At 38.6% G+C, this 22,262-nt stretch overlaps 1 non-coding gene across 1 annotated transcript; it reads right to left on the reverse strand.

Moving 5' to 3' along the window:
• Positions 1–8,956: 8,956 nt before the first annotated feature.
• Positions 8,957–9,060, reverse strand: LOC148093728 (U6 spliceosomal RNA). The gene has a single exon (XR_015714098.1). It is a non-coding gene; the product is annotated as a U6 spliceosomal RNA (small nuclear RNA).
• Between the last annotated feature and the right edge of the window lie 13,202 nt (positions 9,061–22,262).

Here is a 22,262-nt window from a genome sequence, read left to right on the forward strand (position 1 = left end):
ACTGACACCACAGAAATAAAACAGGTTGTAAGAAAATATCACAAACAATAAAATGGACAAATTCCTAGAAACATACAATCCTCCAAAACTGATTCAGGAAGAATCAGAAACTCTGAATAGAACAATAACAACTAATGAAATTGAAGCAATAATCAAAAACTTCCAGCAAAGTCCTAGACCATACGGCTTCACAGGGGAGTTTTACCAAATATTCAAAGAAGAACTAAGACCTATCCTACTCAAACTATTCCAGAAATTTCAAGAAGAAAGAAGACTTCCTAGCTCTTTTTACCAGGACAGCATTATCCTAATTCCAAAACCAGATAGAGACACTGCAAAGAAAGAAAATTACAGTCCAATATCCTTGATGAACATAAATGGCAAGATTCTCAGCAAATTATTAGCAAATCAGATCTAGCAATATACTGATAAGATTATTCACTATGACCAAGTGGGATTTATAACAGGAATGCAAGGCTTGTACAATATTTGCAAATCAATAAATGTGATACCTCACATAAACAAAATGAAAGATAAAAATCATATGATTATATCAATAGACGCAGAAAAAGCATTCAACAAAATCTGGCACCCATTTTGATAAAAACTCTCAGCAAAATGGGAATAGAGGGATTATACCTCAACATTACAAAGGCTATATATGATAAACCTACAGCCAGCATCATACTCAATGGGCAAAAACTAAAAGTGTTTGCTTATTATCAGGAACAAAACAGGGATGTCTGTTTTCACCACTCTTATTCAGCACAGTACTGGAAATCTTAGCCATAGTGATCAGACAAGAAGAAAAAATATGAGGTATCAAAATTGGAAAAGAAGAAGTAAATCTGTCATTATTTGCAGATGACATGATATGGTACATAGAAAACCTTAAATACTCCACCAAAAAACTACTAGATTTAATAAATGAATTCTGAAAAGCAGCGCCAACAATGAAGTCTCAGAGAGAAATACAAAAAAAGTCCCATTTACCATAGCAACCAAAAAAGGAGGATACCTTGGAATAAACTTAACAAAGGAGATAAATAACCTCTACTCAGAAAACTATAGAGCATTAAAAAAATAAATAGAGGAAGATACAAACAAGTTGAAGCATATACCATGCTCATGGATTGGAAGAATTAACAGCATTAAAATGTCCATACCACCCAAGCAATCTATCTGTTCAACACAATCGTTATTAAAATACCAATGTCATAATTCACTGATCTAGAAGAAATACTCCAAAAGTTTATATGGTACCAAAAAAGACCCCAAATAGAGATAGCATACTTGAGAAAGTAGAGCAAAGTTGGAGGGATCACAATACCTGATATCAAATTATCAAAGCCATTGTAATCAAAACAGCCTGGTACTGGCACAAGAACAGGCATAGAGATAAATGGTACAGAAGAGAGAACCCAGAAATCGACCCAAGCCATTACCCTCAATTGATATTTGATAGAGGAGGTAAGAGAATACAATGGAGTAAAGAGTCTCTTCAATAAATGATGTTGGAAAAATTGAACAGATTCTTGCAAAAAAAATTGAAACTAACCACCAATTTACACCATACACAAGAATAAACTCAAATGTATAAAAGACTTAAATGTTAAGTCTTGAAACCATAAAAGTCCTAGAAGAAAACATAGGCAGCAAAATCTCAGACATCTCTCGTAGCAATATGTTTGCTGATACATCTCCTAGGGCAAGAGAAATAAAAGAAAAATAAACAAATGGGACTACACCAAAATAAAAAGCTTCTGCACAGGAAAAGAAACCATCAACAAATTGAAAAGGGATCCCTCTGTATAAGAAACACATTTGCCAATGATTCATCTGATAAAGGTTTAATTTCTAAACCATATAAAAACTAATACAACTTCACTAAAGGAAGACAAACAATCCAATTTAAAAAATTGGTAAAGAACCTAAAAGACAATTCTCCAAAGGGAACATACAGATAGCCAAGAGACACATGAAAGCATGCTTAAAGCCACTAATCATCTGAAAGATGCAAATTAAAACCACAATGAAATATCACCTCACACCTGCCAGAACGGCTACCATCAATAAATCAACAAACATCAAGTGCTGGCAAGGATGCGGAGAAAAGGGAGCCCTAGTACACTGTTAGTGGGATTGCAGACTTGTGCAGCCTCTATGGAAAAGAGTATGAAGTTTCTTCAAAAAATTAAAAATGTAACTGACATTTGACCCAGTGATTCTACTTCTAGGAATATATCCTAAGAATCCTGAAACACCAGTCAGAAAGAATATATGCCCCACTATGTTCATGGCAGGGCTATTTACAGTAACTAAGATCTGGAAGCAGTCCAAGTGCCTATCAGTAGATGAGTGGATAAGAAAAGCTGTGGTACATTTATACCATGGAATACTATGCAGCTATAAAAAGAAGGCTCTCTTACCCTTTGAGACAGCATGTATGGAACTAGAAAGTATTATGCTAAATAAAAGAAGCTGGTCAAAGAAAGACATATATCCCATGATCTCACTTCTATGTAGAATATAATGAACAAAATAAACTGGTGAACAAAATAAATCTAGAGACACTGAAGCATGTAACATACTGATTCATCTCAGAGGGATGGGGCGAGAGAGGAACAGAGATTAACCAAATAATTTATGTGGATATGTGCAGAACCCAGGGACACAGACAACAGTGTGGTAGGCATGGTGGGTGATGGGGAGGCAGTGCAGGGTGGAGGGGGTCAAGGGGGGAAAGGGAGCATCTGCAATACTTTCAACAATAAAGATGAATTTTAAAAATTTTTTAAAAATTATAAAATGCAAAATTTGGTCACCAAAAAATAAGGAATTTAGTGTAGGCATTTTCCATATTATTTAATCTTTGTTATCATTGTTTTGTAGATAAGACCAATAAATATATGTCACTATAATCTAAAAAATTGTTATTTTTAAATTGTCTGATGATATATTAGCTTATAATTTATATCTTATAGGACAAGATCTCTCACAGGATTTCTTTTCTTTTTTGCTTTTGAATTTTGAAAGTTCATTTGGGACCCAAAGCTATGTTCAGAGTGCTTCATTCCAGTGTATTAGTAGGTTCAATCTGTTAAATTGAGGGTGAGAGATAGATTAAACATTTTTTCTATGTAGATTTAAATAAAACAGGAATCATAATGAAATCAGTACTCACAAACCTTTGAGAATACATATCCACCTTTATTATAACTTATCTTCAATTATTGAAAATATTGAATTCATTATTCAATTTACTTATTAGGTAAAAGTTTTTTGCAGTGTGTGTGTATGGTATCTTTAGTATCCAGAGACAACATTTTCTGCTACTGATCTCGATTTTCTTGTATAAGTCTAGATCATTACTAGAAGGATCATAATGTTAAATTAGCTTGCAATAGCTAAAGGGAGAAATGGCCTCCCAGATAGCACATTATAATGCCCCTTCTGAGAAAAGAATTATAGCAAAGTTGGACTTAATTGTGAAGACAATTAAACTTATAAAAGCATGAAATTGCATCTTAAGTTGTACATGAATTAATGTCTCCTTTATATGGTGATTTCTCCATATATATCACTCAGGTTCAGCAACACACAGTTATGCTTTTGCACTTTTGGGAATTGAATTGCAAAGCTGTATCATCCACTGAAAGAAAAAAGTTAAGGGAGGGGAGGGAGGGGAGGGGAGGGGAGGGGAGGGGAGGGGAGGGGAAGGGAAGGGAGAGGAAGGGAGGGGAGGAGAAGGGAGGGGAAGGGGAAGAGAAGGGAAGAGAGGAGAGGGGAGAAGAAGGGAAGGGAAGAGAGGGGAGGTGAGGGGAGGTGAGGGGAAGGGAAGGGAGGGGAGGAGAAGGGAGGGGAAGGGAGGGGAAGGGAGGGGAAGGGAGGGGAGGGGAGGGGAGGGGAGAGAGGGGAGGGGAAGGGAGGGGAGGGAGGGGAAGGGGAGAGGAAGGGAAGGGAGGGGAAGGGGAAGGAAAGGGAAGGGAGGGGAGGAGGGGAGGGGAAGGGATACCTAGATAGTTTGTGCTGGCCAAGGAATGAAGGATACTTTGGAGATTGCCTTTCTTCTGGATTCCTACCCTTGGGCTCTGTCCCAAATGGGGGTTCAGCCATTTCCTGTGGACTGACAACCCCAGTTATCTATGGATCTTGCCTATCTTGATCTCCTGGTCCTGGGGAAGCATATTTTTACATTCAGAGGATCAGGGTCAGGCCAGATGGTCCAACTCATGCTGACAACCATGTTGCTGCAACTTAAATCCAACCGCTACATCAATTTGTTTGAAAAGGACTCTCAAGTACTATAAATGCCAAGTAGCATCCAAGCAACATCATTCTGTGAAGTGGAGTAAACATACCATCTCTGAACTCACCAGAAATCAGCTCTGAGGCTTGTGGACTTCTGAACATGGTGCCTTGATGATGTAGAAGGGTAGAGGAAAAAAGAACCAGCGCCTACCTGTATAGTCATTTTTTATTCTTTTGATTTTAAATAAGAGTGACTTTTCTTTGGCCCACAGTTTGAAAATTACCCTGTCTGGAAAATGACTCTCTAACATATGTATAAGTGGACAGTAACATTTACTTTGGGGTAGCCTACCAGAAGCTTCATCTTCCAAAGCAGGTAAGAAGGCTCTGAAATCAGAAAGAGCAGGTTTTTAATCTCAGTTTTTGATCTTGAGCAAATTCCAGTTGATTCCTATTTTTCATGGTAGTTGTGTTCTATAAAGTTGCTGTGAACACTGACTTAGCAAATATTGAACCACTGCTATGAGAGAAAATAGATCAGGGAATGTTCCTGTAAGCCCCTTATCTCAGTGTTTTCATCTACTCATCAATGCATTACCTTGTTTGATGTGTTTCTGTTTAAAAAGATATCATGTGATATATATTTTTGACTAATTAACACTGAACTTACAGCCAAAAGACTACAACTTATACCTTCTGAACAAAGCTTATTTAACATATGCATTTTCTCTGCAAAGCACATTCCAGTCTTCCTGCACTTAGGAACACTAGACAGCAACTTTAGCACTGCACATGGGGCCATTTTAAATAGTGAAATCACCAACAAAAAGCACAAAAGTGAAAAAACTTGTCACTAGATAGAGCATGAAAAGGACACTTTACAAGAATGTGTCAGGTGACTCAAATTCTTTGCTGCTCTGCACATGTCCACAAATGGCCACACAAATGCTACAAGTTTTGATTTGGAGATACAAGTAAATATTATTGATTAGGTGAATCCCTAAGTACAGAAGCCACCATGAGTGAGGATTGACTACTTAACCTCTATGCACTTTAGTTTTCTCATCTATGAATTAGAGATTTTACAATTGAGTCCAGAAGTTTGTTGGGAAGATAAGATGAGGAGGTTTTCATAGCATGTGGCTCCTATTCAGGATTTACTCTCCACTGATTTCTTCTTTTGTCTTTTCCCCTTTGTTCTTTCCAGCCTTGTCTCAGGACCATTTTCCTCCCAGCTGCTTTGGTCCTTCCCATTTCATACCCCTCCAGACTCCAGGGGTCTCCCATGTGCATCCTGCTAATCCATATTCCTCTCCTCCTTTGAGATGGGGTTAAGCCTCCACTTTGACAAGAACATTTCCTGATAATCTTGCTCTCACACAGTTGGCACCACATCAATTTATATGGTAACTCTTTGTTTGAATCCGATTTTAGAGTCTTGTCTTCTCATACCTTGTAAACTTCTGCGGGCCAGGGACTATGCCTTCAGTCTTTCCTATTCCTTACAACATAACCATCACACCTGGGGGCTTTGAGGATACTCTATAATTAATGTTTAAAGAAATGAATAAATGCATGGAAGAAAGAGAAAGGAAGGAAAGGACGGAGGGAGGGAGGGAGGGAGGAAGGAAGGAAGGAAGGAAGGAAGGAAGGAAGGAAGGAAGGAAGGAAGGAAGGAAGGAAGGAAGGAAGGAAGGAAGGAAGGAAAAGAAGAAAAGAAAGAGAGAGAGAGAGAGAGAGAGAGAGAGAGAGAGAGAGAGAGAGAGAGAAAGAAAGAAAGAAGAAAGAAAGAAAGAAAGAAGAAAGAAAGAAAGAAAGAAAGAAAGAAAGAAAGAAAGAAAGAAAGAAAGAAAGAAAGAAAGAAAGAAAAAGAAAGAAAGGCACAAACCAATCAACCTGGATTTCCCATAGAGCGTGTGCTTGCCTATGTGAATGTCTGCTCTTGACCACTCTGTGTAGTCTCAATTAAGAGGTCCTCGTGACTGACTTAGGTACACGATTTGCAGCTGTGTAGTGTGTTTTGAGAGCCACATATTGTAGATCTTCACTGGGCCACCTTGTCAGAATTGAGATGCATCTCCACAGGGACACTGGCAAGAAAGACCATAGCAGCCACACAGATGATTCATACTCACCCCCAACAAATGCATAATTCAAGGTATTTTGGACTGAATTTTACAAATATTCTACTCTGATCCGACTTTCCAACTGTCGAATTTCCTTTCTCTCTACTTCATGTACCTGTTTGATGTGACCTTAGTAGTCATTGATAGCTTTCTAGCTTCCAGAAATCTGTCATTTTCTCAAGAAGCCCTAGTATCTTTTAGAGAGAAAGGGTCATTTCAGGACCACACTAAAGATGGCTATTTTGTTCCTAGTCCTTTTAAGTTAACAGGGGTAAAGAAATATATATATATATCTGATAAAATACCTCATGATTGATAATTCCATTTAAAATTTGAGACAATAAAGCTTTTACTTAACTTATTCTCTATTATGTCACAAACTCCTTTCTTCTATATCAAGAATGGTGGTTCTCAAGGACACAAGAAATAATAGACTTAGAATAAATCCTACATACTACTTATTTTTTAAATCCCATAATCACACAGCACAGCCTCGGAATAACAGTACTATAAAACCCATATGACCAATAAAAACAAAACAAAGCAAAATTTGCATATGCTCCCTCCATTCTTCCCCCATAAACAAGTTACACTAACTCTGTGTTGTCAGAGTATATAGCCACTACATACTATACATACTCTCTTTTTAAAAAAAAATATTATATTTATTTATTTTAATTGAGGTACAACTGACGTGCAATATTATATTAGTTTCAAGTGTGTAACATGATTCCATACTTGTATACATTGTGAAATGTTCACCTCAATAATCTAGTTAACCTCCATCACCTTACGTAGCTACAAAAAAATTTTTTTTGTGATAACTTTTAAGATCTCTCTTAGCAATTTTCAAATATAAAATACAGTATTATTAACTGGCATTACCATGCAGTACATTTCATGCCCTACTCTCTCTTTCTGAACAGTCATTTAGTCTTAGTTCTACAGGTTACTATGTATTTATTGCTCACCATTCAGCTTATGCCCCTCTAGTCATGTTGGTTATCTGAAGCTCATCCTCTAGTTGATTTCTCAGGAAGGACTCATGAAAACAATATTCCTTGAATTGTTGAATATTGACAATAGTGTGTCTGTGTCTTTTATACTTGAAAGTCAGTTTTGTTTGATATAAAACAAATAACTTACACTTTCCTTCCTTAAGGATACTAAATATGTCATTGCATTTTCTTTTGGCATAAATGTCCTTTTTAAAAGTTTGATGATAATTGAACTTTCTTTCCTTTTCAGTTATGTGTTCTAGATCCCCAAACATTCCTCCTTCCTTCCCTCTATGTCCCTCTTGTTTGTTCCTTCTTTCCCTCTGGTATTTTACTAGATTATCTCTTGATCATTCTAGATTGATATTCTCATGTACAAAATGTGCTTTAAATATGTGGCTTCAATTTTTTTTTAAATTTCAGAAAAGTTTTCCTGAATTACAGCTTTTAGTATTCATTCTGTTCTCTTAGTTTAGCTTTCTTCTTCAGGGACTCATAATACCTGCATTTTCTTTTGTTTAAATTTATTTTTCATTTTTTAATTACAGTTGACATAGAACATTACATTTGTTTCAGGTGTACAATGTCTTGATTAGACATTTACATAACTCACAAAGAGATCACCCCAATAAGTCTAGTACCCACTTGGCACAATATGTAGTTATTACAGTATGATTCACTGTATTTCCTAAACTGTACTATTTTTATAACTGTCAATTTGTACTTCCTAATCCCTTTGCCATTTTTACCCATCCTTCTCAACCCCCTCCCCTCTGGCAACTATAAATTTGTTCTCTCTATCTATGAGTCTGTTTTTGTTTTGCTTGTTCATTTATTTTGTTTTTTAGATTCCACATATAAATAAAATTATATGGTATTTGTCTCTCTCTGTCTAACTTATTTCATTTAGCATAATACCCTCTAGGTCCATCCATGTTGTTGCAAATGGTAAGATTTCATTCTTTTTTGTGTCTGAGTAATTATCTGCATTTCAATCTTTAATATTTGTTACTTTCTATCGAATCATTTTTTTCTTCATTTTTTAAAAGATTTTTTCAATTTTCCTCTCTTTATCTTTTACATCTCTTAAGGCATTTTTTCCTATGTTTATTCATTCTTGTGCTTTTTCCAGTTTAGCCTTAAATTCTGAAATGATTTTTAAACTGACTCTTTCTTGTTCTGCTACCTCATTTCTGAGTTTTTTAAATTCTGATTTATGTTTTCTTTTATGTTTTATATACTTTCCTTAATGTCTCCTATCATATTGAAATAGTTTTGATCTGCTCTGTGTGCATGTCTTTCAACTGTTTTAATTGTCTGCAGGAATATTATTTTGTTCTTTATTTTCTTTTATTCTTATGATAAATGTGTATAGGATTTGACCTTGACATTTTTCTTTGGCAGGCTTTAGGTGAAATTAGTTTTCCTAAAATCTTAGAATGAGATGGGTTTCAAGAAAACTTTTCTAACTGAAAGAGTCCCCATTTCTGTCATTTTGTGTAGTTTTTAAAAGTTTGGTGACTTGCTTTCAGAAATTTCCTGAATCTGTTTCTTCCACATTTTTACCTGGATCTTTTCTTTAAAAGTACAAAATGATTCATGAATTTGAGTATCATTTTTACACAGGGGCCATGCTAATCTCTATATCGTTCCAATTTTAGTTTAGGTGCTACCAAAGCAAGAACAACCAAAGACTTTTAACAGGTTTCTCTGCTCTGAGGATAAATTCTTCCCATAGAAACTAGTATTTCAAAAATGGAAATCTGATTATATCACCCCCATTCCCATTCTGATACGTTGGTGGCTTTCCACTATACTTGGGATAAAATCCAAACTCCTTGCCATGGCTTAAAGGCTCTGCACAACATGGACTAGTCTAACATTTGGATGTCATTTTGTATCCCTCTTCCTTGGTCCCCTAGCTCCAGACTTCTTTCTGTTTTTAGAACAACCAAGCTTATTCTTCCATAGAAACTTTCCACTTGCCATTCCCTTTCTTTGGAACTCTTTTCCGCTAGAGTTTCAGCTCTTCATATGTCTTATTTTTTCTCATACTTTAAGTATCAGCTCAAATGTAACCTTTTCAGAGGTGATTCCTTTTTTTAATAAATATATTTTTATTGTTGACAGTATTAGAGATGTCCCTCATTCCTCCCCCTTTCCCTTCCTCTGCCCAGCCCCTATTCCACGCCAGGCTTTCACCACACTATTGTCTGTGTCCATGGGCTATGCATATAAGTATGTAAGTTCTTAGGTTAATCTCTTCCTGTCCCTGCCACCCCACCCCTTGCCACCCCTCTGAGATATGTCAATCTGTTCCATGTCTCCATGCCTTTGGATTTATTTTGTTGGTCAATTTATTTTCTTCATTAGATTCCACAAATAAGTGAAGTCATGTGATATTTATCTTTGTCTGAGAAGCTTATTTCACTTAGCATAATACTCTACAGGTCCATCCATGCTGCCTCAAAGGGTAATAGATCCTTCTTTTTTACAGCTGCATAGTATTCCATGGCATAAATGTACCACAGCTTTTTTATCCACTCCTCTACTGATGGGCACTTGGGCTGTTCTGAAATCTTAACAATTGTAAATAATGCTGGATGAACATAGGGGTGCATATATTCTTTCTGATTGGTGTTTCAAGGATTTTAGGATACATTCCTAGAAGTGGGGTCACTAGTTCAAATATCAGTTCCATTTTTAAATTTTTGAGGAAACTCCATACTGTTTTCGATAGTGGCTGCACCAGTCTGCAATCCCACCAGCAGTGTAGTAGGGTTCCCTTTTGTCCACATCCTTGCAAGCACTTGTTTGTTGACTTATTGATGGTAGCCATTCTGGCAAGTGTGTGGTGTTAGCTCTTAGTAATTTTAATCTACATGTCTCTGATCATTAGTGATGTTGAGCATTTTTTCATGTGTCTCTCGACCATTGGTATGTCCTCTTTGCAGAATTGTCTATTCAGGTCTTTTGCCCAGTTTTTAATTGGATTGCTTGTCTTTTGTTAGGCTGTAAGAGCTCTTTATATATTTCAGAAATTAACCACTTATCAGATGTATCTTTGGAAAATATGTTCTCCCACATAAAGAGGTTCCTTTTTTCATTTTGATCATGGTTTATTTTGCTCTACAGAATCTCCTTAGTTTGATGCAGTCCCATTTGCTTATTTTTTTCCTTTGTTTCTCTTGCACTAGGAGGTGTATCAGCAAAAATTCTGCTACATGAGATGCCTGAGATTTTTCTGCTTATGTTTTCTTCTAGGATTTTTATGGTTTCAAGACTTACGTTTAAGTATTTTATACATTTTGAGTTTATTATTGTGTATGGTGTAAGTTAGTGACATAGTTTCATCTTTTGGCATGTGCCTATCCTATTTTCTCAACACCATTAATTGAGGAGACTATGTTTACTCCATTGTATTCTCTTGCCTTCTTTGTGAAATATTAATTAAGGGTAATGGCTTGGGTCGATTTTGGGTTCTCTGTTCTGTTCCATTGATCTGTATGCCTGTTCTTGTGCCAGTACCTGTCTATTTTGATTATAATGACTTTGTAGTAATAGTTTTGATATTCAGTATTGTGATTCCCTCCAACTTTGTTCTTCTTTCCCAAGATTTCTGCAGCTATTTGGGGTCTTTCTGGGTTCCATATGAATTTTTGGACTATTTATTCTAGATCTGTAAAGTATGCTATTGGTATTTTAATAGGAATTGCATTGAATCTGTAGATTGCTTTGGGTAGTATAGACATTTTAATGCTGTTAATTCTTCCAATCCATGAACATGGTGTATGCTTCAACTTGTTTGTGTCTTCCTCTATTTCTACTTACAATGTCCTGTCATCTTCTGAATACAGTTCTTTTACCTCCTCATTTAAGTTTATTTGTAAGTATCTTCATTTTTTGTTGTAATGGTAAATGGGATTTTTTTTTTAGTTTCTTGTTCTGAGAGTTCATTATTGTTGTATAAAAATGCCATCAGTTTCTGGGTGTTGATTTTGTATCCTGCTCTTTTGCCAAATTCATTTATTAAATATAGTAGTTTTTTGGTGGAGTCTTTAGGGTTTTCTATGTACAATATTATGTGATCTGTGAATAATAATTTTACTTCCTTTTTTCCTAATTGGATGCCTTTTATCTTTTCTTCTTGTGTGATCACTGTGGCTAGAACTTCCAGTACTATGTTGAACAAGAGTGGCAAACGTGGACATTCTTGTTTTGTTCCTATTCTTAAGGGAAACACTTTTGGTTTTTGCCCATTGAGTATGATGTTGGCTGTAGGCTTGTCATATATGGACTTCATTATGTTGTGGTATGATCCCTCTATTCTCACTTTGCTGACAGCTTTTATCAAAAATGGGTGCTAGATTTTGTCAAATGCTTTTTCTGTGCCTATATATATGATCATGTGACTTTTATCCTTTATTTTGTTCATGTGATGTATCACATTTATTGATTTGTGAATATTGTACTAGCCTTGCAACCTTGTAATAAATCCCTATTGGTCATGGTGTATAATCTCTTAAATGTATTGCTGGATCCTATTTGCTAAGATTTTGTTGAGAATTTTAGCATCTATGTTATCAGGGAAATTGGCCTGCAACTTTCTTTCCTTGTAGTGTCTTCATCTTGTTTTGGAATTAGGATAATAATGACCTGGGAAAAAGAGTTAGAAAGTCTTCCTTTCTCTTGAACTTTCTGGAATAGTTTGAAGAGGGTAGATGTTAATTTTTCTTTGAATGTTTGGTAGAATTCGCCTCTAAAGCCATCTAGTCCAAGACTTGTGTTTGCTGGGAGTTTTTGTTGTTGTTGTTTTTAATTAAAGCTTCAATTTCATTAGTTGTTGTATGTCTATTCAGGTTTTCTGATTCTTCCTGATTGAGTTTTGGAAGATTTTATGCTTCTAGAAATTTGTCCATTTTGCCCAGGTTTTCCAATTTGTTGGCATATAGTTGTTCATAGTACTTTCTTACAATCCTTTGTATTTCTATGGTGTCAGTTATATTGTCTTTTTCATTTCTGATTTTATTTATTTGGGTCCTTTCTCTTTGTCTCTTGATGAGTATGGCTAGAGGTTCATTGATTTTTTTTTTTTTTAATGTTTTCAAAGAACAAGCCCTTGGTTTCACTGATTTTTTTTTGTTTTGTTTCTTTGTCATTTATTTTTGTTTTCATCTTTTAATTTTTTCCCTTCTACTTACTCTGGGCCTTTCTTGCTGTGCTCTTTCTAACTCTTTTAGTTGTAAGGTTACGTTGTTTATTAGAGCTTTTTCCTGTTTCATGAAGTAGGCCTCTAATGCTATGAACTTTCCTCTCAGGACTGCTTTTGCTGTGTCCCATAGATTTTGGGTTGTTGTGTGTTCATTTTCATTTGTTTCCAGAGAGTTTATGATTTATTTCTTGATCTCATTGGCAACCCAACTCATTATTTATTTTATTTTATTTTATTTTATTATTTTATTTTATTTTATTTTATTTTATTTTATTTTATTTTATTTTATTTTATTTTATTTTATTTTATTTTATTTTTAATATATCTTTATTGATTTCAGAGAGACGAAAGGAGAAGGAGAGAGAGATAGAAACATCAATGATGAGAGAGTCCTTGATTGAGCCCACAACCCGGGCATGTGCCCTGACCGGGAATCGAACCCTGATCACCTGGATCCTAGGTCAACGCTCAACAGCAGAGCCACGCCTGGCTGGGCACAACCCACTCATTGTTAAATAACATGCTATCTAGCCTCCATGTATTTGAATTTACTGAGTTTTTTGTAGTATTTGATTTCTAGTTTCATGCTATTATGATAGGTAATGATGCTTTATATAATTTCAATCTTGAACTTGTAGAGACATAATTTGTGTCCTAATATGTGATCTATCTTAGAGAATGTTCTGTGTGCACTTGAGAAAAATGTATATTTGGCAGGTTTGGGATGAAATGTTCTGTAAATATCAATTAGACCCATCAGATCTAGTGTGTCATTTAAGGCCCCTCTTTCCTTGTTGATGTTTTGTTTGGAAGATCTATCCAGGGATGTCAATGGTTTGTTAAAGTCCCCTACCATGACTATATTGCAGCCAATCTTTTCTTTACAGTCCATCAAGAGTTTTTAAATATATTTTGGTGCTCCTATTTTGGGTGCATATATGTTTAAGAGAGTTATATTTTCTTGTTGGATTGTTTTCTTTAGTATTATGTAGTGACCTTCTTTGTCTCTTCTTATGTCCTTTGTTTGGAAGTCTATTTTGTCAGATATGAGTATGGCTATCCTGTTTTTTTCATTTGCATTTGCATGGAATACTTTTTTCAATCCCTTTGCTTTCAGTCTGTGTGAATCTTTTGTTCTGAGGTGGGTCTCTTGTAGACAGCATATATAGGGGTCAAGTTCTCTTATCCACTTAGCCACCCCATGTCTTTTGATTGGAGTATTTAGTCCTCTGCCTTATCCAATCTACCTTTACTTCCTTCCAGTTTATTCTTGATGTGAGGTATGCTATTCATTTCCGACTGGTTCTTGTTCATGGTTTCTATTTCTTTTTTCTTTCTTTCTTTTTTTAAAAAAAATATATCTTTATTGATTTCAGAGAGAGGAAAGAAGAGGGAGAGAGAGAGATAGAAACATCAATGATGAGAGAGTCATTGATCGGCTGCCTCCTGCATGCCCCCGACTGGTGATTGAGCCCGCAACCCGGGCATGTGCCAAAACCGATTGCCTGGATTCTAGGTTGAAGCTCAACCGCTGAGCCATGCCCAACTGGGCGTCTATTTCTTTTTCCATGCTGTTGTAGTTCCCACTAAATTTCCTGTAATTCTCACTAAGTTCCTCGTGTATCTTTATAACCATTACTTTGAAATCTGTCTGATAGGTTGCTTTCCTCTATGTTATTTAGTTTTTTTTCTGGATAGTCCACCTTTTCTTTCACTTGGAGGTTATTTCTTTGTCTCCCAATTTTAGCTGTCTCTATTTGCTTCTATGTATTAGGTAGAATTGTTATGCCTACCAGTCTTTGGGGGATGGCCTTATGTAGAATGTGTCTTGAGAGACCCAGTGGTGCAGTTTTTTTGATCTCCTGAGCTGGATGCTCTAGTAATATCCCTTGTGTGGGTTATTTGGGCTCTCCTCTTGCAATTGCAACATGGTTGTAGATGTCCTGTTCATGGGTGGAATCTCCTCTCTAACTTGCTAACTGTAATTTTCTACCCTGACCTTGTCATGCCAGCTGTTATACAAGTGCTGACAGAAAAAAACAAAGCAAAACCAAACCAAACCAAAAACAACATGAAAAATAAAACAAAATAAAGCAATAACAACCAGAAAGACTAAAAAAGAAAAGGAAAGAAAAGCAAAGAAAATCAGGACCAAGTAAGAATAATGATTGGTTAAAACATAATTATTATTATTGCTGGAAAGAGAGAAATAAGAGATATGAAAGGGAAAAAAGAATAAAAAAACACACCTTTGGGTCTGCTCACTGGATTTTGCTCTGATGTTGTTGAATCTGGTTCCTTGACATGTGTCCTGGGCCTCCCAGGAAGTTCTCTGGTGCAGGCCAATGTGAGTCACTGTCCTGGGCACCCTGCCTGAGGCCTGATAGGGCAGAGCCCCATGTAATGAGCCTCTGTTGCCCAGAGGCTGGGTCTGCCTTGGGTCTCACTCCTTGAATGTTTTTATTCTGAGCTGTTCTCCCATCCCCCATGGAACTGGGCTCTGTGGGGGTATCCTGGTCTTGGCCAGGATGGTTTGAAACACTTGTGTTGGTGGTGGTGATGACCATAGTTTGTAGGAATGGGGGTGGGCACTTCCTCTCTTTCCAATGCCTCAGTTCTGCCTGGCTTGCTTGCACCCCCTTGCAGTCACCTCCATCAGGGAGGAATAGAAAAAAATCAGGCCACCTTGACACTCTAAACTTTCAGCACCGCTGTTCCCACTTTGGTGGGGTTTCTTCCCAGGCTCTGACCACCAAGTTTCCTGTGCCACAAGCTCCAATGTTAGAGGCACAGATTTCCAACCCAGAGCTATTCCCCCTTGCCTCAGGTTGCTGCATGGCAAGTCAGAAGCAGCCGTTCTGAAACTGGAGGCAAGGGGAACTCCCCTGGGTTCCAGGTGGGCTGAGCTGCTCCTCCTTCTTCGTCCTACTGTCCAGTCCCTGTCCTGCTCTCTGCCACTAGTTCCTCCAGGAAATAAAGGATCCTTCAGATTCAATGCTGGGTGTGCTCTTCAGTCCCCTCTGCTGGAGGCTGGCCCTGAGCTCTGCAGCTCAGGCTACTCCTGCAGAACATAGATCATGGCAAAACTCCCAGAATGATGGTGGGGTGCTAGCACTGCTCCCTCCTGGGGGATTCAGCCACAGGCTCTTGCCACTCCATCTCCCTTGTGGTCTCCATAGCCAGTGCCACCTATGTCACCTTTCTCCCTCCCAGGCACTCCCAGCTCACCCTCAGTCCTCATTAGTCTCCATCTGGCCTTCAGCCATAGCAGCACCCAGGACCAGGGAGGCTACAAGTTTCTTCTTGGTCAGAGGTTATTCTTGACTACCTTGTTTGAGATAATCCTATACCCCCCGTCATAGTCACTGTCTATCACATATTTCTTTTATTTCCATCTTGGCTCTCATCACAAAAATTCTTAGGTTTTTATCTTATTTGCTTATTGTATACTCAGTGAGGCCGATAATCTTGCTTGCCGAAAGGTTAATGGTCAGGGATGGTGCATGGGTAGGTTAAATAGCCATCTCAGGTAAATAAAGACAGGTAAATAAAAATTAAATTTATTAAAAGGGGCTAGGGAAGAGCTACATAGCACTGAGTCAAAGGGTATTGGGTCCATCATGGCAGTGAAAATATACTTGAGACAGTGAAACAAGGAAGAGTATTGAAGCAATAGGAGAACCTAGGCTAGGCTGCTTTGGCTCACTGAGAAGTCAGAGAGAAAGTAGGGGGCCTTGGAGAGAGGTTCAGGGAGAAAGCCTAGGACTAGCTGTCACTGCGCATGGCTACCCTGCTTACAAGTCTTGTGGGGTTCCCTCGGAGGGATGGAGATGGTGCTAGCATGCTCCCCTAGTGGGGAGCGCTTACTGGATCCTTTGTCCTGAGAGTATTTCTCGATTTCTTGCAGGTGAGACGCTTAGGGGAGGTCTCAAGGGAGTGTCTCAATAGAATACTCACCAGCTTTCCAGGTGTGCTCTTTCAGGGTCATGGTCTCCACTGATTGTTGGAACCAATGCAGGGGGTCATTAGTGAATGTATCTGGTCCTGAGTCAGCCAAGGCACCACTTGTCTGGTTTCAGTGGTTATCTGAGCCTGGAGCTGAAATACAACTAAAGCCTAGGTATTATCTTTAGTAAAAGTTGAAAGATTTATGCGATCTGAAGAGAAACCAGAGTATAGATCTTATCTTTAGGGAGGAATGCTCAGGGGGTCTAAACTGCAAGACCAGCGATATGCTAGATATGCTAGGGAGGGTAGATTAGCCTGGGGATAAGGTTCTTGTTTTCCCAGGTTTGCCCCTTGCTAGGCATCTGGGAGTTCCTGACCTGGTGAATTTCTGTACCTTAGTTTCTGTACCAGCCCTATCTAACACTTGCTTATTTTCTACTATGTCTCTTGTGCCTTCGACAGTCCTAACACACACACAGTCAGTGCTCAATAAATATTTGTTGAAAGAATAAATTAACTTAGTTCAACTATCATCTATCTTCTTTTTAAAATCTTCACTGACTGCCCAGCCGGGTATGGCTCAGCAGTTGAGCATTGACCTAAGATCCAGGAGATCAGGGTTCGATTCTCAGTCAGGGCATATGCCCAGGTTGCAGACTGCAGCCAATCAATGACTCTCTCATCATTGATGTTTCTCTCTCTCTCTCTCCCTCTCCCTTCCTCTCTCTGAAATCAATAGAGATATATTTAAAAAATAAAAAATAAAAAAAATAAAGTCTTCACTGACTGGCCTGTTCCCATATACACATTTGCATAACTAGTCACTCCCTACCATTGTAGATGTCTTTTAATGCCTTTCACAGTTCATTCATTTACTCAGTTATTCATTCATCAATTCAAAATCTTATCTGCTTATGTTACCAGGAAACCCTGGTGAGGTTTGGGCTGCCTGTTGCTGTGCCCAATTCAACAGAGACAGGATTGAATTATATAAGGCATTTATTGAGAAGGCCGGCCAACCAAGAAGACAGGGAGCATATGAGCATCCAAAATCTGTCTTAAAAAATGGCCTGAGGGATAAAGTTATATAGGGAAATGGGGTAAACTGAGGCTGGGAATGGAATGCTGCTATTGTGCCTCCCCAGAAGTCCTTGGGCATCAGCTATTGTTCTTGGTCATCTGGTGATATCTCCATAAGATGATATCTTGACTCCTGGTTGGGTCAGGCTGACCATACCTGCTCAATTATCCACAGCTGTGTCACCTTCTTAATTGCTTCATCCAGGATCAAGGGGAGTGTACAGGCACAAAGGCCTAGAAAAAGAAACCTGAGGAAAAAGAAACTTAAACCTCTGTTCACATAAGTATATGTGTTCTACAATTTATAAGTAATATGATTATATTTCAGATTAATTCAGGCGTTCAACCTTTAATAATTATAAGTGCCCCTATCATTTACTTCTCTCTTTTGGGTTCCTTTAGGATAGAGTTAATGTTAATCATCTTTGTGTTCCCAGAACTTTGTGGGGATTCAATAAATCTTATTTCTTTTCTTTCTCTTGGAGGTGAAAGGAAAGTTGCAAGACACCCAGTGAGTGAATTGGGAGAGGAGAGGGGAAAAAAAATTAATCTAATTTTATGTTCTGTGGCATTAAGTGTGCTTTCTTATATGATTCCTCATTTGATCCTCACAAAATCCTACAAAATGGAAGAGTTATTACTATTTCCATTAAGAAATGAAAACACAAGCCTTGGGAGTTTGTCTGAATTTGCAAATGTAGTGGGTGGTGCATCTAAGATAAAAAGCAAGGTCATTTGATTCCAAGCCAGAGCTCTTTGCATTAAACTGGGGTGAGTGTATCTCTTATACAACACAATGAGATGTGTTCTTTCATAGATGATAAATGTTCGAAGGCAAATCCACAGAGGAGTGCTGGTATTGCTTTAAGCTAATGCAGCCTCATTGGAATAAGAATATAATCTCAAAAGGCTATGACAGATAGAATCCATCTGGTTGTAAAAAGTCTGGTGTGGTTTTAAAAAAAATGAGTCTCACCTTCATGCTGGTCTAGAACAAGAGCTGAGAAACAAATGAAGGCAGGTGTATGGATGGGGCAGGGTGACGTGGGAGTAAGGAAAAGACTGGTAAGGGGGCCATGATGTGTCAACGGCAGGCAGCAGCAATGTGGCAAACTGTGGGTTATGGGAGATGTATGGAATCTAAAAGTGAATGAGTGGCTGGCGAAGTGGGAGTCTTGCAGTGCCTTTTGCTAAGGTGGAGAATGAAGTGAAAGCCGGGAGCCAGTTCAGGATCTTGTCTCAATCCTTAGTGTCCTGACCAAGGGAACACTCTGATGTGAGCCCACAAAGTATGGTTTGTTTTGTGTTTCTTATGGGCTCTCTTATTTTTTCTGTACTTCATGCTTTCTCTTTGAAGAGCTGAAATATTGTCTAAACCAGATTCCGGGAGATAACTGCCATAGAGTTGCCAACTTCCTTCTTCATTCATTCACTGTTTTAGTACGGGCTCCTGCCGTCTTCTTTGTGGGTCCTCAGAGATGATGGGCGCAGGCCACTGAGAACCTGAGGATGTGACTCCCTCGGCCCCTGACAGTGTTCTGAACAGAGATAGGCCACCCCCTCCTGTTCTCAAGAAGCAGCTTCCCTGCCTTATGCCCTTAGCCACTAGATGAGTGAGGGATGCTCGGCGTTTGTGGCATTTTCTTGAGCATCTGCTGCTGCCCTGGATGGAAAAGGCATTTTTGTGTGTGTCATTTGTCATACTTCTTTTTTATAGTTTTAATTTTTCAATTATAGTTTACTTTTAATATTGTTTTGTATTAGTTTCAGATGTACAGCTCAGTGGTGTACAGCTCATATACTTTACAAAGTGTTTCCCTCGATATTTCCAGTACCCACTTGGCACCATACATAGTCATCACAATGTAATTGACTGTATTCCCTATGCTGTACTTTACATCCCCATGATTATTCTGTAACTACCAATTTGTACTTCTTATCCCTTCACTTCTTTCACCCAGGCCCTGCCAAACCCCCCACCTCTCTGGCAACCACCAGCCTACTCTCTGTGTCTATGAGTCTGTTTCAATTTTGTTTGTTTATAGTAAAGGCATTTGGGAGGTTGGTATTAGACCTTCCAGCTTTGCCTGTCCCACCTGTTCCCTCCACATCTTCATCCTTGGCCACAGATACTTAGAGCTCGACCTCCCCTGCCAGGTTGGCCAGGGCAAGGCATTGATGTTCTCTTTTGAGAGAAGCCTGCTCTGAGAGATCACTGCACTCCAGATCCTTGTCCCATTGATTGCTAAAATTTGACTTCTTCAGAAAGCTCTCAAATGCACTGCATTCCATACTCTCAAGAGTCAATCCTAACTCCCCCACCCCCTTTTCCTTCTCTTTGCATCACAAAATGCCCATGGGAATTACACCACTAATATCCATTACCACACCTTGAAGCAGTGGTTTTCACAACCGTTAGGAAAACAATATAATTTTATTTATGAACTAAATGCTAAATTTTGGGCTAAAGCAGAATCTATCTCATATTAATCTCTAGTGTGTGTACTAGAGGTAGAACAATGCCAGCAATGTAGGGAAAATGTATTGGAAGGAATTTTAAATTAAGAAAATTCTACCCATGAACATTATTCCCCTTCTTCCAAATGAAAAAAGGTAATTATGAAATTCTGACAGTAGAGCCACTCAGTGTGCTGTTAGAATGAGGCAGGGTGTTAAGGAGGGAGTGGACAGGGGGAAGGTATAATGTACACTGAACATCTGCTATGGATCAATGCTGGTGGCTTTATGGTTAAATTTAGGTGTCCTTGCAGGTGATTCCCAGTAGACAGGAGGGAATTTTTAAAACTGGCCAAGGGGTTCCTAGGAAGCCCCATGACAGCATTTTACCCTGGAGGAAAGCTGTAAAGAGATAGGAAGGATAACAATAGCTAACTCTTATAATAATGCTCACACTACATCTAGGACTTTTTTTTTTTTAACTTTTTGAAAAAAATTGATTTTAAAGAGAAGGGAGAGAGAAAGAGAAACATTGATGTGGGAGGGAAACATCAATTGGTATACTCCCACAAGCACTCCAACGGGGGATGAAACCCACAACCAGGGTATGTGCCCTGATGGGGAATCAAACCCTCCATCCCTTGGTGCACAGGCCAATGCTCCAACCAACTGACCCTCACTGGCCAGGGCCAGCACTCCTTTGATTTTTAAAAATCAAATTATTGAGATATAATTAACATAAAAAAGTTGTACATAATTAATGTATACACTTGATGAGTCTGGAGAATAAATATACCCCCATGAAACTGTCACTATATTTAATGACATATACTATCCTTGAAAAGTTTCCTCCTGCCCTATTATCTATCTATCCAGATTTATCTATTTGTTCTAGTACTGTTTTAAGTGCTTTACATATATTAACTTATGGAATCCTTACAAACGCCTTATGGGGTATGTCAAGTGATGGTCACTGGCATCAATTTAATGCCAACAGGAATCCTCAGTTTGCGGTGTGGTGAAGGAAATTTTATTCAGTACAACACAGCTCAATTGTAACACAGCATGGATGTGAAAACAGGACAGCTGTGAAAGAGCTCAGTAGTGTTACAGCTCAATTATGACATAGCATGGCTGTGAGGGAGCCCTGGAGCCAGGCCCCTCTCCAGAAAAACAACTCTGCTCTGGCTTCACTGACCTGCTCTGATCCCCTCCGCTTCATTCTGTGCCAGTCTGCTCTGGCCTGTGCTGTTCTGCTCTGCTCCAGCCTCTCAGCTGGGAAAGCACAATCTTCAATCTTTGAGCGAAAGAGAAAGTGCATTGTCAGAGCCAGAGGGAGCTGGCTTACATAGACGGAAGTCTTGACCCTGGTCCCTGATTGGTCTGTTCTCATGCAAATGAGGACTCTTAATCCTTGCAGTCTGATTGGTCCAAAATGCACTTTCCTGATTGCTCAGCATGGAGCTTCTCTGATTGGTTGGTGAAGATGTTGATGGGGATATAACTGCATAGCTCCAGTTGGATGGGAAAGCCTCAGTCTTATTGGTTGAAATAGAATTCCAGGAACTCCTTTAGTAAGGTTTGGCTCAGATGGCAAGAAAACGGCAGTTCAGTGCAGAAGGAGGTAGTTCATTGCAGGCTTCTCCATGAAGTGCAGTTTGCATGACAGGTCGCTGTGTAGAAGCAGTTGGGTGGAGCCCTTTTCCGTAGGTAGGTGTACTGGTATTATCTCCATTCTACAAATGGGAAAAGTGAGTCAGAGAGGTAGTTGACCAAGATGAGTTAGTAGAGGTGTGATTTGCAGAGTCTGTGCTTTTAACTGACTGGTGCCTTGCACAGTTTTGGTGAGAAATTACCAGGCAGCACCCATTCTCCTCCCCAAGGTGTTGCCTCTCTAAGTTGTCGTGTGTGTGTGTGTGTGTGTGTGTGTGTGTACATGTGCACATGTGTGCCCAGGGGTCAGTGCTAAGCTCCAATGATGCTGAGACCTTTTGTTCATTATTGTGTCTTCAGCACCCAGCACAGTGCTCAGGAAATGTTTGTTGACTCAATGAAAAAACAAACTTAGATTTTTCTGAATACAGGGCTCATGTAGCTCCTTTGTTAGTAGTGATTTTGTGATCTTCATGATCCAATTTTGTTTTTTCATTTGAGTGAAAAATGATTTTGGCATTTAAACAGCATGACTGC

This window comes from Miniopterus natalensis, chromosome 2 (assembly GCF_054644295.1).
Source record: "Miniopterus natalensis isolate mMinNat1 chromosome 2, mMinNat1.hap1, whole genome shotgun sequence".
Classification (NCBI taxonomy): Eukaryota; Metazoa; Chordata; class Mammalia; order Chiroptera; family Miniopteridae; genus Miniopterus; species Miniopterus natalensis.